Raw genomic sequence first — 12,928 nt, 5'->3', positions numbered from 1 at the left:
TATGTCATCATGTGGAAACATTATGTGAAAGCTAAGTCATGAGAATCATATTAGGAATGTACACACACGCATATGCACACACGCGTGCACGCGCACACAGTGATGAGTTGAAAACACTGACTATTAGATAGTTTTAAACATCCTGAAAAAGTTTTTTCTCCTATGATTCACTTCAAATTCCTCTGCCTGGAACCACCATTATCCTCATCATTAAAATATGGTAAGGAATGCACAGTGAGGAGTGTCTTTATAGCACTCTTAAATATTTTCATAGCAGTCCTAATATGTTAATGCACTTATCCCTAAATTTAGCACTACTAAGAGATGGTCTTATAGCCACATTAAGATGCAAAGTGTCTGAATAAAAGCAGGATCTCTGGAGCCTAACCAAGACACTTTATATTAGAACTACTGAGAAACACCTCCCAAAACATAAAAGTCCTAATAATGGATCTTACTGCTTATGAAGAGAAAATGGAAACCTCACGAGGTATTGTTGTTGCTGTGGTGTGTGTGTGTGTGTGTGTATAATACATATCTATTTATTTTTAAGAGAAAAGATGAGGAAAAGGAGAAGACCTGAATATTTTCTTAAAGTGATATTCAAGGTTTTCCTTTTTTTTTTTCTTATTCAATTACTTTGCTAAATTATAAATCAATTGCAGGGGGAATGAGTGCTCTCATAGTCTCTATTTCTCTTCATGAGCGAGATAATTCTTGGTCTTTCTAATTAATCAATGAAACACCACAGCATATGACTGTTTTGTAAGGGTGAATTAAAAAGCCTGCTCTACATATCACTCTTTGAGATTAATCCTACAATTGCAAAGAATGGAGATAGCAGTGGCTAATAGTTATTATTTGATTTTTGAGTTTAAAGATGAACGTGTTCCTAAATGTACTATAAGAAATAGATATACCCGAAAGAATTTATATTGGAATATGCTAAACTCACTACAGTTTATGTATTATTAATAGAGTATCCAACGCATAATGGACTTTTCCTTCATATTTACTTGAAACAGGATGTTAGGGAAGTCATAAAAAACAACGGACAATATTTATAGGAAGGAAGTATAATAAGGATGACAACAATGTATAGCATAACAATGTGTAATCTAAGCAAATAAACACCAATAGTACACTTCCTATGATAAAAGACATCATTTAAATCATACTGCTTTTATAAACTAGGCCATCAATCCTAAAAGTTTTCAAAGGGGGTTTTCCCCCAGACAAGTAATTTCTTTATCATCTATTTTTTCCTACCGAACAGGTTACTTAAATAATTTAATGTAATTGCACAAAATATTTTTCAAAATATTCACATTTTTGTGTTATAAATACTTCACAATGCAAAGAATATATCAGAAATCTAAGAAACTCAAATCTCTTTTTCACTCTTTTAAGCCACAGATGAAACACTGGAGAAAACTTACAGGACAAATTACAAAGTAACATCTACATATCTATATCTTCAGGTATTTATCTATACATCTGCATCCATATGTATTTCTGTGTATCTGTATCTACAGGTAGATCTGTATGTGTGTGTATGTACCCAAAAAATATATATGGAAAATAGAAAGGAATAACACAATCAATTATTTCAATGTATAAATTAATTATAGCCTTTAAATTGTTACAGTGGTGTAACATTAGACACTAAGAATCTATTTTGTCAGGCAGTTATGGATATTATATTATGAACAAATAGCAATTAAAACTATTTTTAAATTTTGGAAAAATTTAAACTCAAAGTTCATGTGTTATGGCTGATTTTGATAATTTTTTGAATAGGGAGAATTAGACTTGCATTTTTAAAAACTGTAAGTAGAAATAATCATTCTCCATTGAATGTCTAAAAGTCTTGACCTCATAAAATTATAATCTCTTTACCCATTCTTATGGTGGGTGGGAAAGTAAAGTAGGAATCATAATGCTATCTCAAACCATATTAGGTAAAAATTAGACGATTATTATCAGAAAATAAGATTTTTATTATTTTTTATTTGTTATATAAAATACAGAGAGAGCACATTACATGACGGAATTTTATTTATTTGGTCATTTTCCATAGCCGAGGGTCAGTCAATAGGCATTTTATATTTCTTGTATTGTTGGGTAAGTTAATTATTTGCTTAATTCCAAATTTTCTTTATATTAAAAATATACTAAGATTAAATAGCATTGCTTTATGTCTAATAACATATATATAATAATTTAATAAAACAGTCAAGGATAAATATTTGTATTACTTCCACTCACCAGGTAAATGTTATAACTTATTAGTACATTATAAATCAACTATGCATGTACTGAGCAGGGATTGAAATAGGTTTAACTATTAGAAGAGAAATAATATTTTTTTCTTCTCCCCCTAATCGTGCCAGTTTAACTAGATGATGTGACATTTTATATATAGTTTCAATTCAGTTATGCTTTTTGGTACAAGAGCATTAAATAAGATTCAGATTTGTATTTCTGACAATATTACTCTTCCAAGGACTAAATAATTAATACACTATTATAATAATATATATGGTTTTGTATGCAAATCATATTTGTCTGTCTTTTATGTTTAGCTTAGAATTGAGGTCCCTGATACAATCATTAACAGTGAAGAAAGTTATTATCATACTGGGAATAAATATATTTTTCTTTATAATTAAAATTAACTTTGGTCAGTTTACAATAGGGAGTTCTATTGAAATACAAATAGTGAATACCAATAATAAGCTTACAGTTTTAAATATTGCAGTTATTTTAGTTTATTACAATGAAGACTTTTTAAACAGTGCTGTCTGTATCTATATATTTATCTCTCTATATCTATTACAGATAGACAGATATATATATATACACATATATGTATGAGGTGTCTCAAGCTCACTACTTTGGACTTGAGACCTGTGTTAAATTTTGCTTCCAATGGATAAATAGGGAAGACTATTTTATTTGAATAAGAAAGAAACTTCCAATTTTGGAAATTTTTTTGTGATTTTAGAAAGTTAAGAGGATAATTGTTCTAATAGAATTTTTTAAAAATAAATATATATCAGGAAACTACTTGAGTTTATAATTCCTTATACCCAAAGATGAATACTGAAACTGACGGAGATCAAATGACAGAATGCAGACTAAGAAAGTAGTGAGATTCAATTGCAGACTCAGTAGCAGAGTCACACAATAATTTAATAATAATGCTATCATGGATGTCTGGTGTCTCCCCAGATCTATGCTTCTTGTGGTTTGCTGCTGACAAATGAAGCATTGCTTTGGGATCACTGCAACCCTTTATTTAAACACAAGCATGGAGATTGCGCTCCATTTTACTCAAGACTAAACTGTGTTTATCGAAGTCTTACATTGAAATTGAGCTTTAAACATATTCAGGGAGGAATAAAATTTTATTTCAGGATAAATATGTCACTTGTATATGTCTTGCATTATATTTCAATGACCATATTTTTAAATTGCACTCTTCTAAAATTACAAGAAAATGTAGGTAAACAGCCCCTATGGAAAGAGCGTTGAGGAAATTCTACCCCAGAATGAAAATTTTATTTAGATTGTGGGTTTGGACAAACATATCCTTAAGTATTTATAAATAACGTTTTGTTATATAAAATATGGAACTGAAAGCAGATTTTAGAAAATAAGTAACTAATCATTATAGAGTTCTATACATAGTCATACATTACAGTGGCTTTCTACAAATAAGAGATGTTTTATAAACTATCAGGGATATATATTTTATTAAAATTACAGTTTTATATCATTTTTTTAAATGTAATTATTTGATGTTTTTATTACCTTTCATCCAGTATTTTTACGTATGTCAACAGGAACCCATTTGAAACTAATCTTTATCTCCATGGTGAGAAAAATTTTTGAGTATTAAATAGTCAATTTGCTAAAAGTAGATTTTTAACCAATTTAATATCTAAGAAAGTAAGCATACAGTAAGATTATGGAAGGAATTTTTAGTCTTTAACATGTGATTAAAAAGTTCTCAATAACAAATATACTGATAAGATATATCAAATGATATACTAATAAGTATATAACTGTATATAATTCATTAATAAGTTACTATTTCTAATATGCTAGGTGACATGTATTGTGCTGAAAGTGTTAAATGTTATTTTCTCCTTTAACTATAACTATAATCTATGAGGAAAGAAATTATCTACATCCATCTTCTTTTATCCTTTCCCTTCTGCTTGAATTCTGAATTGTTTTGTGGCTAAAATAGACCTAAGTTATACGTTGCCCACTGACTTCTACCAAACTGAATGTAAATCTATAGTGATTCACAGAAAGCAGATTTTTTCCATGCAATGAACTGTGATAATTTATTTCTCTTGCTACTTTTAACTACTTGTGCTTTCTTACCTTCACTGCAGCTTTAGCTTTGCTGCTACTTCTGTTTCCATACTTATGGCTTTGCTTCTAACTCCTTATCAGTTTTCCCTACCCCCACTCCTCCTCTACATCCAAGACAGAGTATATTTGAATACAAGTGCTTTTCCTCCTTAATTTGGCTTGCACTTTGGGGAGATGATTCAGTGAACTGTAATAAAAAGTAGCTTTTCTAACATGAGAAACTCCTTAGATGAGGCGCTAATAAAAATTGGTCAATATATTTGTGGGCAATTTTAGAAACTCTTCTCCTCTGTTCCACCTCTCCCAACTTTTACTTTCTAATTGACTGAAAATGGGCCTTATAGGGAGTTGAATTTTACCAAGGTCACAATTCATTAAGAAGAGATAAGTAGAACAAGGAGACATGGTACTACTGACAAGTGGATTTGACTGCAGGTCCAGGAATGGAGCCCTGCCATGTATACAGCTGCATGAGGATTTTGGAGAATCGTTAAGAAAAAGCGCAACTTGAAAATCTAAGGCTATCCTTGTATCCTTGTATGTTAATACTCATAAGGTGTGTGTGTGAGGGGACAAGTTGGCAGACTGTTTTGATATTGACTGCTTGGCCTCAGGAATCCCAAAATGGATGCATACAAACTTTTTACATTAAGAAGCTGATTTTGTGTTCCATTTTCATGTAGTAGAAATGACAGTCCATCTTACAGTTTGCAGGTGTTGGTAGAAGCAGTGCTTCTCATAACATCAGTAGCATAATGTAGTGTCCTAAATGTGTGCAGGTTTATTGAGAAGTCTGTTCAGAATCCTATATGCACTCTTTGTATTCTTTTCTTTTAAGCTCACTATCAGGAAAAAGATCTTCAGATTATTTGTAGTGGTTAATTAATTTATCCGTTGGCTGATTATTTCATTTTCCTACCTTTGAATTTACTCATTATTGAACACCTGCTACACGTCCTAGGCTCTACGCTGTCGTGGAACATGTACTGAGAAGACCTTCACATGGAAACCACTCTTATTTCCAAACAGCTTCAGTTGTTAGAGAGTCTCCTTTTGCCATAAGTGACAACATTTATCTGTTTGTAAATTCTCTATTTTGTCTTAGTTTTGCTTGGTACTAATCTTTATTTCACCCCTATGTATTAGTATTAAAAGAAAAGCATTCAAAGAAAACTTTGTCCAGCCTATATTTCTTCTTCAGTATAAACAATCCTCATTACTTCAATTTTTTTTTTAATTAATTAATTTATTTATTTATTTTTGGCTGTGTTGGGTCTTCGTTTCTGTGCGAGGGCTTTCTCTAGTTGTGGCAAGTGGGGGCCACTCTTCATCGCGGTGCGCGGGCCTCTCACTATCGCGGCCTCTCTTGTTGCGCAGCACAGGCTCCAGACGCGCAGGCTCAGTAGTTGTGGCTCACGGGCCTAGTTGCTCCGCAGCATGTGGGATCTTCCCAGACCAGGGCTCGAACCCGTGTCCCCTGCATTAGCAGGCAGATTCTCAACCACTGCGCCACCGGAGAAGCCCACTTCAATTTTAAAATAAGTAACATTTTACAGACTGCTCTACCATTCAAGTTGCCCTGTGTGAACTGAACTCTTGTTTGATATTGTTCCTAAAATTGAAATCAATAATCCTAATATGAAACAGGGAGCACACAATAAGTAGGACTATAACTCCCTTTTAAAAGCTACTTTTCAAATTAATACAAGACCGTTTTTCTATACCTCTTCACTGCTTCCAAAAGACATACATAGAAAAAAAATGTCTTTATAATTTGTAATTCTGTCTTATAAGATAAAATGCCAAATCCTGACAGATATAACACTAGTCACATCTTACATCGGTCTTTTACTATCTAGTCCTTCAACCACTGTTCTTATAAAAACCTTCATATCTCTTTGCTGTATTGTTATAATAACCTTCTAGTTGCTCACCTACCCAACAGTATATTTAATTAAAAATACATTCCACAAAGTATAATTTTATAAATTAAGAATACACCTCAATAACACTTTCTCCCTTATCCCCAACCCATCACATCTAGAAATACATCAGTACATCTCAGCCTTGGATCCAAGTCTTCAGCCATTGGCTTTTATCTTATATTTTAAGGTTTTCCTGCTAAATTATGAATCTTAAAAATATGACCACATACTTAAAGGGCCCAAAGTATACATTTCATGATCAAAACTATCCTGAAATCTTTTTTTTTCTTAACATCTTTATTGGAGTATAATTGCTTTACAATGGTGTGTTAGTTTCTGCTTTATAACAAAGTGAATCAGCTATACATATACATATATCCCCATATCTCTTCCCTCTTGTGTCTCCCTCTCTCCCACTCTCCCTATCCCACCCCTCTAGGTGGTCACAAAGCGCTGAGTTGACCTCCCTGTGCTATGTGGCTGCTTCCCACTAGCTACTGGTTTTACATTTGGTAGTGTATATATGTCCATGCCACTCTCTCACTTTGTCCCAGCTTACTCTTCCCCCTCCCCATGTCCTCAAGTCCATTCTCTAGTAGGTCTGTGTCTTTATTCCTGTCCTGCCCATAGGTTCTTCAGAACCATTTTTTTTTTAGATTCCATATGCATGTGTTAGCATATGGTATTTGTTTTTCTCTGTCTGACTTACTTCGCTCTGTATGACAGACTCTAGGTCCATCCACATCACTACAAATAACTCAATTTCATTTCTTTTTATGGCTGAGTAATATTCCATTGTATATATGTGCCACATCTTCTTTATCCATTCATCTGTTGATGGACACTCAGGTTGCTTCCATGTCCTGGCTATTGTAAATAGAGCTGCAGTGAACATTGTGGTACATGACTCTTTTTGAATTATGGTTTTCTCAGGGTATATGCCCAGTAGTGGGATTGCTGGGTCATATGGTAGTTCTATTTTTAGTTTTTTAAGGAAGCTCCATACTGTTCCCCATAGTGGCTGTATCAATTTACATTCCCACCAAGAGTGCAAAAGGGTTCCCTTTTCTCCACAACCTCTCCAGCATTTATGGTTTGTAGATTTTTTGATGATGGCCATTCTGACTGGTGTGAGATGATATCTCATTGTAGTTCTGATTTGCATTTCTCTAATGATTAATGATGTTGAGCATTCTTTCATGTGTTTGCTGGCAATCTGTATATCTTCTTTGGAGAAACGTCTATTTAGGTCTTCTCCCATTTTTGGATTGGGTTGTTTGTTTTTTTGATATTGAGATGCATGAGCTGCTTGTAAATTTTGGAGATTAATCCTTTGTCAGTTGCTTCATTTGCAAATATTTTCTCCCATTCTGAGGGTTATCTTTTCGTCTTGTTTTTGGTTTCCTTTCCTGTGCAAAAGCTTTTAAGTTTCATTAGGTCCCATTTGTTTATTTTTGTTTTTATTTCGATTTCTCTAGGAGGTGGGTCAAAAAGGATCTTGCTGTGATTTATGTCATAGAGTGTTCTGCCTATGTTTTCCTCTAAGACTCTGATAGTGTCTGGCCTTACATTTAGGTCTTTAATCCATTCTGAGTTTATTTTTTTGTATGGTGTTAGGGAGTGTTCTAATTTCATTCTTTTACATGTAGCTGTCCAGTTTTCCCAGCATCACTTATTGAAGAGGCTGTCTTTTCTCCATTGTATATTCTTGCCTCCTTTATCAAACATAAGGCAACCATATGTGTGTGGGTTTATCTCTGGGCTTTCTATCCTGTTCCATTGATCTATATTTCTGCTTTTGTGCCAGTACCATACTGTCTTGACTACTGTAGCTTTGTAGTATAGTCTGAAGTCCAGGAGCCTGATTCCTCCAGCTCCATTTTTCTTTCTCAAGATTGCTTTGGCTATTCGGGGTCTTTTGTGTTGCCATCCAAATTGTGAAATTATTTCTTCTACTTCTGTGAAAAATGCCATTGGTAGTTTGATAGGAATTGCATTGAATCTGTAGATTGCTTTGGGTAGTATAGTCATTTTCACAATGTTGATTCTTCCAATCCAAGAACATGGTATATCTCTCCATCTATTTGTATCATCTTTAATTTCTTTCATCAGTGTCTTCTAGTTTTCTGCATACAGGTCCTTTGTCTCCTTAGGTAGGTTTATTCCTAGGTATTTTATTCTTTTTGTTGCAATGGTAAATGGGAGTGTTTCCTTAATTTCTCTTTCAGATTTTTTCATCATTAGTGTATAGGGATGCAAGAGATTTCTGTGCATTAATTTTGTATCCTGCTACTTTACCAAATTCATTGATTAGCTCTAGTAGTTTTCTGGTAGCATCTTTAGGATTCTCTGTGTATAGTATCATGTCATCTGCAAACAGTTACAGCTTTACTTCTTCTTTTCCAATTCGGAGTCCTTTTATTTCTTTTTCTTCTCTGACTGCTGTGGCTAAAACTTCCAAAACTATGTTGAATAATAGTGGTGAGAGTGGGCAACCTTGTCTTGTTCCTGGTCTTAGTGGAAATGGTTTCAGTTTTTCACCATTGAGGACAATGTTGGCTGTGGGTTTATCATATATGCCCTTTATTATGTTGAGGTAAGTTCCCTCTATGCCTACTTTCTGGAGGGTTTTTATCATAAATGGGTGTTGAATTTTGTCAAAAGCTTTTCTGCATCTATTGAGATATCATAAGGTTTTTATTCTTCAATTTGTTAATATGGTGTATCACACTGATTGATTTGTGTATATTGAAGAATCCTTGCATTCCTGGGATAAACCCCACTTGATCATGGTGTATGATCCTTTTAATGTGCTGTTGGTTTCTGTTTGCTATATTTTGTTGAGGATTTTTGCATCTATGTTCATCAGTGATATTGGCCTGTAAAAACTATCCTGAAATCTTTATAAAAATATTTTAGTTATGATTTAGTGTAAGTTCCCTGGAAGAAAGGCCAAAGCTTTCATGATATTTATGGAGTTTTCATATCCTGAAAAAGTATGGACTGCTTAACAGTTTATAAGTTAAAATATTTGTACTTAACAAGTTTATCAAAATAATAGTAAAAATGCACTTGGCTGGTGGTGTCAGTAGACATACAATCTCTTCCCAGCTCTATTTACTAGCTGTCTTATTAGTAGTTTATCTTCATTTCTGGGTGCAAATTGTCTCATGTACAATAAAATGCAATGACCAGGAAGTTTAGATAGGTAATATTTTATGGTTGTAAGGACAAGCAAAGTCCTGGAGTCATACATTCAAAGTAGAAAAGCCGGTTTTACTATCTACTTCATGTATGAGTTTGAGAAAGTCTTTTAGTGCTTCAGAGCTCTTGAAGCTTCCTGAGAAAAGATATGAACAATATCTACATTATAGTGTATTATGAAGAGACACTTCTGATCCTATAATAACTGCTCTTATTATTATTATTAAGAATGTTATTGCTCAGGTTCATTATAACTAGGTAAAGTGCATTGAAACTTTTCATGTAGCATAAGAGACACCTAGCTTAATTTGATGACTATTTCATTGTTCTTGAAATTAGATAAGGTAAATCTGGAAGTCAGTTACAACATTATGAATATAAATATTCATACATATCATGTGGTTCCTTAAGTTGACATAGCATACAATGAAAATATTTTATATTTTGAAAAATTTTGTGGTGTAAATTTATACCATACTGAAACTAATATAGAATATTTACAATCATAGATAGAATACTATAAAGTTTATTGCTTTAAGTTAGAATGAGTACATTATACATGGATCTTGGAGATATGAATGAGTTATGAAAGTTTTAAATCAATGGTAATAAAATTTCATAGTATCTCATATCATCACATATTTTAATGCTGGGTATTTAACTTTCCTTTTCTATCATTTTTATGGTTTTTCCCTTTTATTTTTTGAATTACATTAATAACTAAAGTGAATGATATTCTTGAACTTAAAGTGAATAGAGCTTATAGAGATGGTTTATTTGTACAAGAATTTTACTGTGGTTTGAAAAATGTAGTTCAAACAAAAATGGTAATAATGATTGCATGCTTGTAACATTCACTAAAATTAACTTGGAAGTTATATTTGTGGTGAATGTTAATGATCTGATTGTTTATTCCTAATCTTTGTAAAATGGAGTTAGTATTCATAAAATATAGAAACTATTTTAAGTTATATTTAGTAAATATTTACTATGCATATAGCATTTTTTTGGGTGCTGAGGTTATAGCAGTGAACATGATACAAAGTGTTTCTAATCACCAGAAGATACTTTCTCGGGGAGTAATACAAATAACAAATAAGATAAATATGGGACTGATGAAGGCTGAGAAAATAGGTGGTGGGGTGGAGAGTTTCTGAAGGGGTGGGTGGAAATTTATCAAGGTAGTTAGGGGGGTTTTTTTGAGAAGGTGGTATTTAAATTGGTTCTGAATGGAGAGAAGGAAATATCATGAAAAGCATCATTTTAGGTAGAAGAAATGGCAAGTTCAAAAGCTCTGGCATGTTAATAAATTTTGCTCTTTTTCTATATAATATTCTAATTAAAAGTAATTTAATTTGTAAAAACTAGATTGTTATATTACGCTTACTTAGATACTTATAAACTTATTAATAAAAATGTGAACTGGACACTTTCCATTTCTCACCTTAATGTTAACAACAACATGCATTCGTGCATTTTTTCTTGCTTCATGAAACAAGTGGTTCTAATATAATATTCATCTTTGTACGTATATAAAGTTAGCCTTTTATTAAATGTTACTGTTTATATAGCGGTGGGAATTTCAGACAGCTACTATAGAATATTTAGATATTAACTCTTAGTGTCCAAGATTTTTAGTTTTCTAGTTTCTCCTGGTTATAAGTTGAAGACTCACTGAAGCTAAGGCAGGAAAAAGTATCTTATTGTAAGGAGGACATATATACCTGTATATATCTCTGTATATTTCTGTATCCTTATCTATAATGATACGGGACAGTTAGTCTTACAACTCTCCAAAGGAAAAAATGAAAAAGAATTCCTCCTTTATCCTGAATGTTGAGGTTCTATCCTTCTTGAAGGCACTAGGGACAGCAGGATCTGTTCTAGAATTGTCTCTAATGCTCCAAATGTTGATGCCTTCCTATCTGTGTGATTATATTTTGAACATAATTTTCATACTTTTTTATAGTTTCCAAAAGGAGTCTAATTATGTGATTGCAGTTCTTCTCTACTTCTGAGGATCTGCTGTCCTACAAGTTCCACTTTCATCATTTTGTCTGTTATGTTATGCCTACCTTCATCTTCTGGCACTTTTACGGCTTCTCTTTCTTTTTTACTGATTTCCTCTTTTCGATGATCTTCGGTTAAATTTTCAGAGACATTTGTATTAGTCTAACTGTTAACTCTTTGTCCCAGGACTGTAGACAGTCTTTTTGTTGGTGTTCAATATTTTCCTTACCATATCTGAATTAGGTGACCCTAGTCATATTCTCTTAGGTCCTTATATACAATGTATTTGCTGGAAAAGTGACCTTTGACCTCACAAGGACTGGTTGGACACCCTTCTTTAAAAGCACCTGTCAGCACAGTACTCAATGTACATTGATAGGACTACACCATTTGTGTAAAATAAACAATTATAATGACAATATTCTCACCCCAAGTAACATGTAGATAATATGCTTCTTATCCTACCAAATTGTGTTCATTTTGGCTAAAATGTAATTTACAGTTATAAAACAAAAATGAAAATTTGCCCAATTTGGAGTTTTAAGATTATATCATAAATAGTTATTGGTTATTGGATGTTTTCAATAAGGAAACACAATGGTCTAAGTGTTTTGGGTGAATCATGCTTTGGTAAATAATTCTTTCAGTAAGTTCTACATTGCTTAATTGTGAAACTGATTCATACACCACATTGGAAGGTGTGGTGTTTATAACTTTTGATCTGATGCTAACTCTATATCTCCTAACTCCCTCCTTCTCCCCTTCCCAGTGTTAAATCTGCCTGCCGTTCTTTTGAGCTACAGAGAAGGGAAGAAATCATGTTTACTTAAATACTAACTGTAATGGTTAAAAGCTTGGATTCCTGAGCCAGAAACACCAGCTTTATCTCTTGCCTCCAGTGTGGTCTCAATGAATTTATTTCATCTTCCTAAATTTCAATTTCCTCAGGTGAAAATGTGGATAATTGTAATATTAGGGTTGTTGCAAGATTGATTATGATAATACATATATCAAAGTGCTTATTATAATAGCCATTTAATAAATATTAATTTTGCAACTATTCTTATTATATTCAGAATGTACTCAAACTGTCAGTTTCTAATACTGTTTTTAGGGAATTTTACCAGGAATTTTACCAGTGTATTTGGGAAAAAGTAGTTATAATATTCTGTACATGTTTCAGGACTTTTCTTTGTCTAAACTTTTCTTTTTTTTTTTTAAACTCATTTATTTTTGGCTGCGTTTTAGTCTTTGTTTCTGTGGGTGGGCTTTCTCTAGTTGCGGCGAGCGGGGGCTACTCTTCGTTGCAGTGCACGGGCTTCTCATTGTGGTGGCTTCTCTTGTTGCAGAGCACAGGCTCTAGGTGCACAGGCTTCAGTAGTTGTGACACACAGGCTCAG

The 12,928-nt window shown here is 33.0% G+C and overlaps 1 protein-coding gene across 4 annotated transcripts in view; it reads left to right on the top strand.

Moving 5' to 3' along the window:
* CDH9 (cadherin 9) overlaps positions 1-12,928 on the top strand; it is a 125,374-nt gene that overhangs the window by 3,513 nt on the left and 108,933 nt on the right. The window contains exon 2 of one of the 4 annotated variants that reach the window (XM_036849430.1): positions 1,411-1,481. The exons of the other annotated variants lie outside the window; for them this stretch is intronic. The gene's annotated coding sequence lies outside the window, so the exon portion shown is untranslated. The remainder of the gene's footprint in view (positions 1-1,410; positions 1,482-12,928) is intronic. 4 annotated transcript variants of the gene reach the window in all.

This window comes from Balaenoptera musculus, chromosome 3, assembly GCF_009873245.2.
Source record: "Balaenoptera musculus isolate JJ_BM4_2016_0621 chromosome 3, mBalMus1.pri.v3, whole genome shotgun sequence".
Classification (NCBI taxonomy): domain Eukaryota; kingdom Metazoa; phylum Chordata; class Mammalia; order Artiodactyla; family Balaenopteridae; genus Balaenoptera; species Balaenoptera musculus.
Note: the sequence above shows the minus strand (reverse complement) of the source record. Positions and strands in the feature narration are given on the sequence as shown.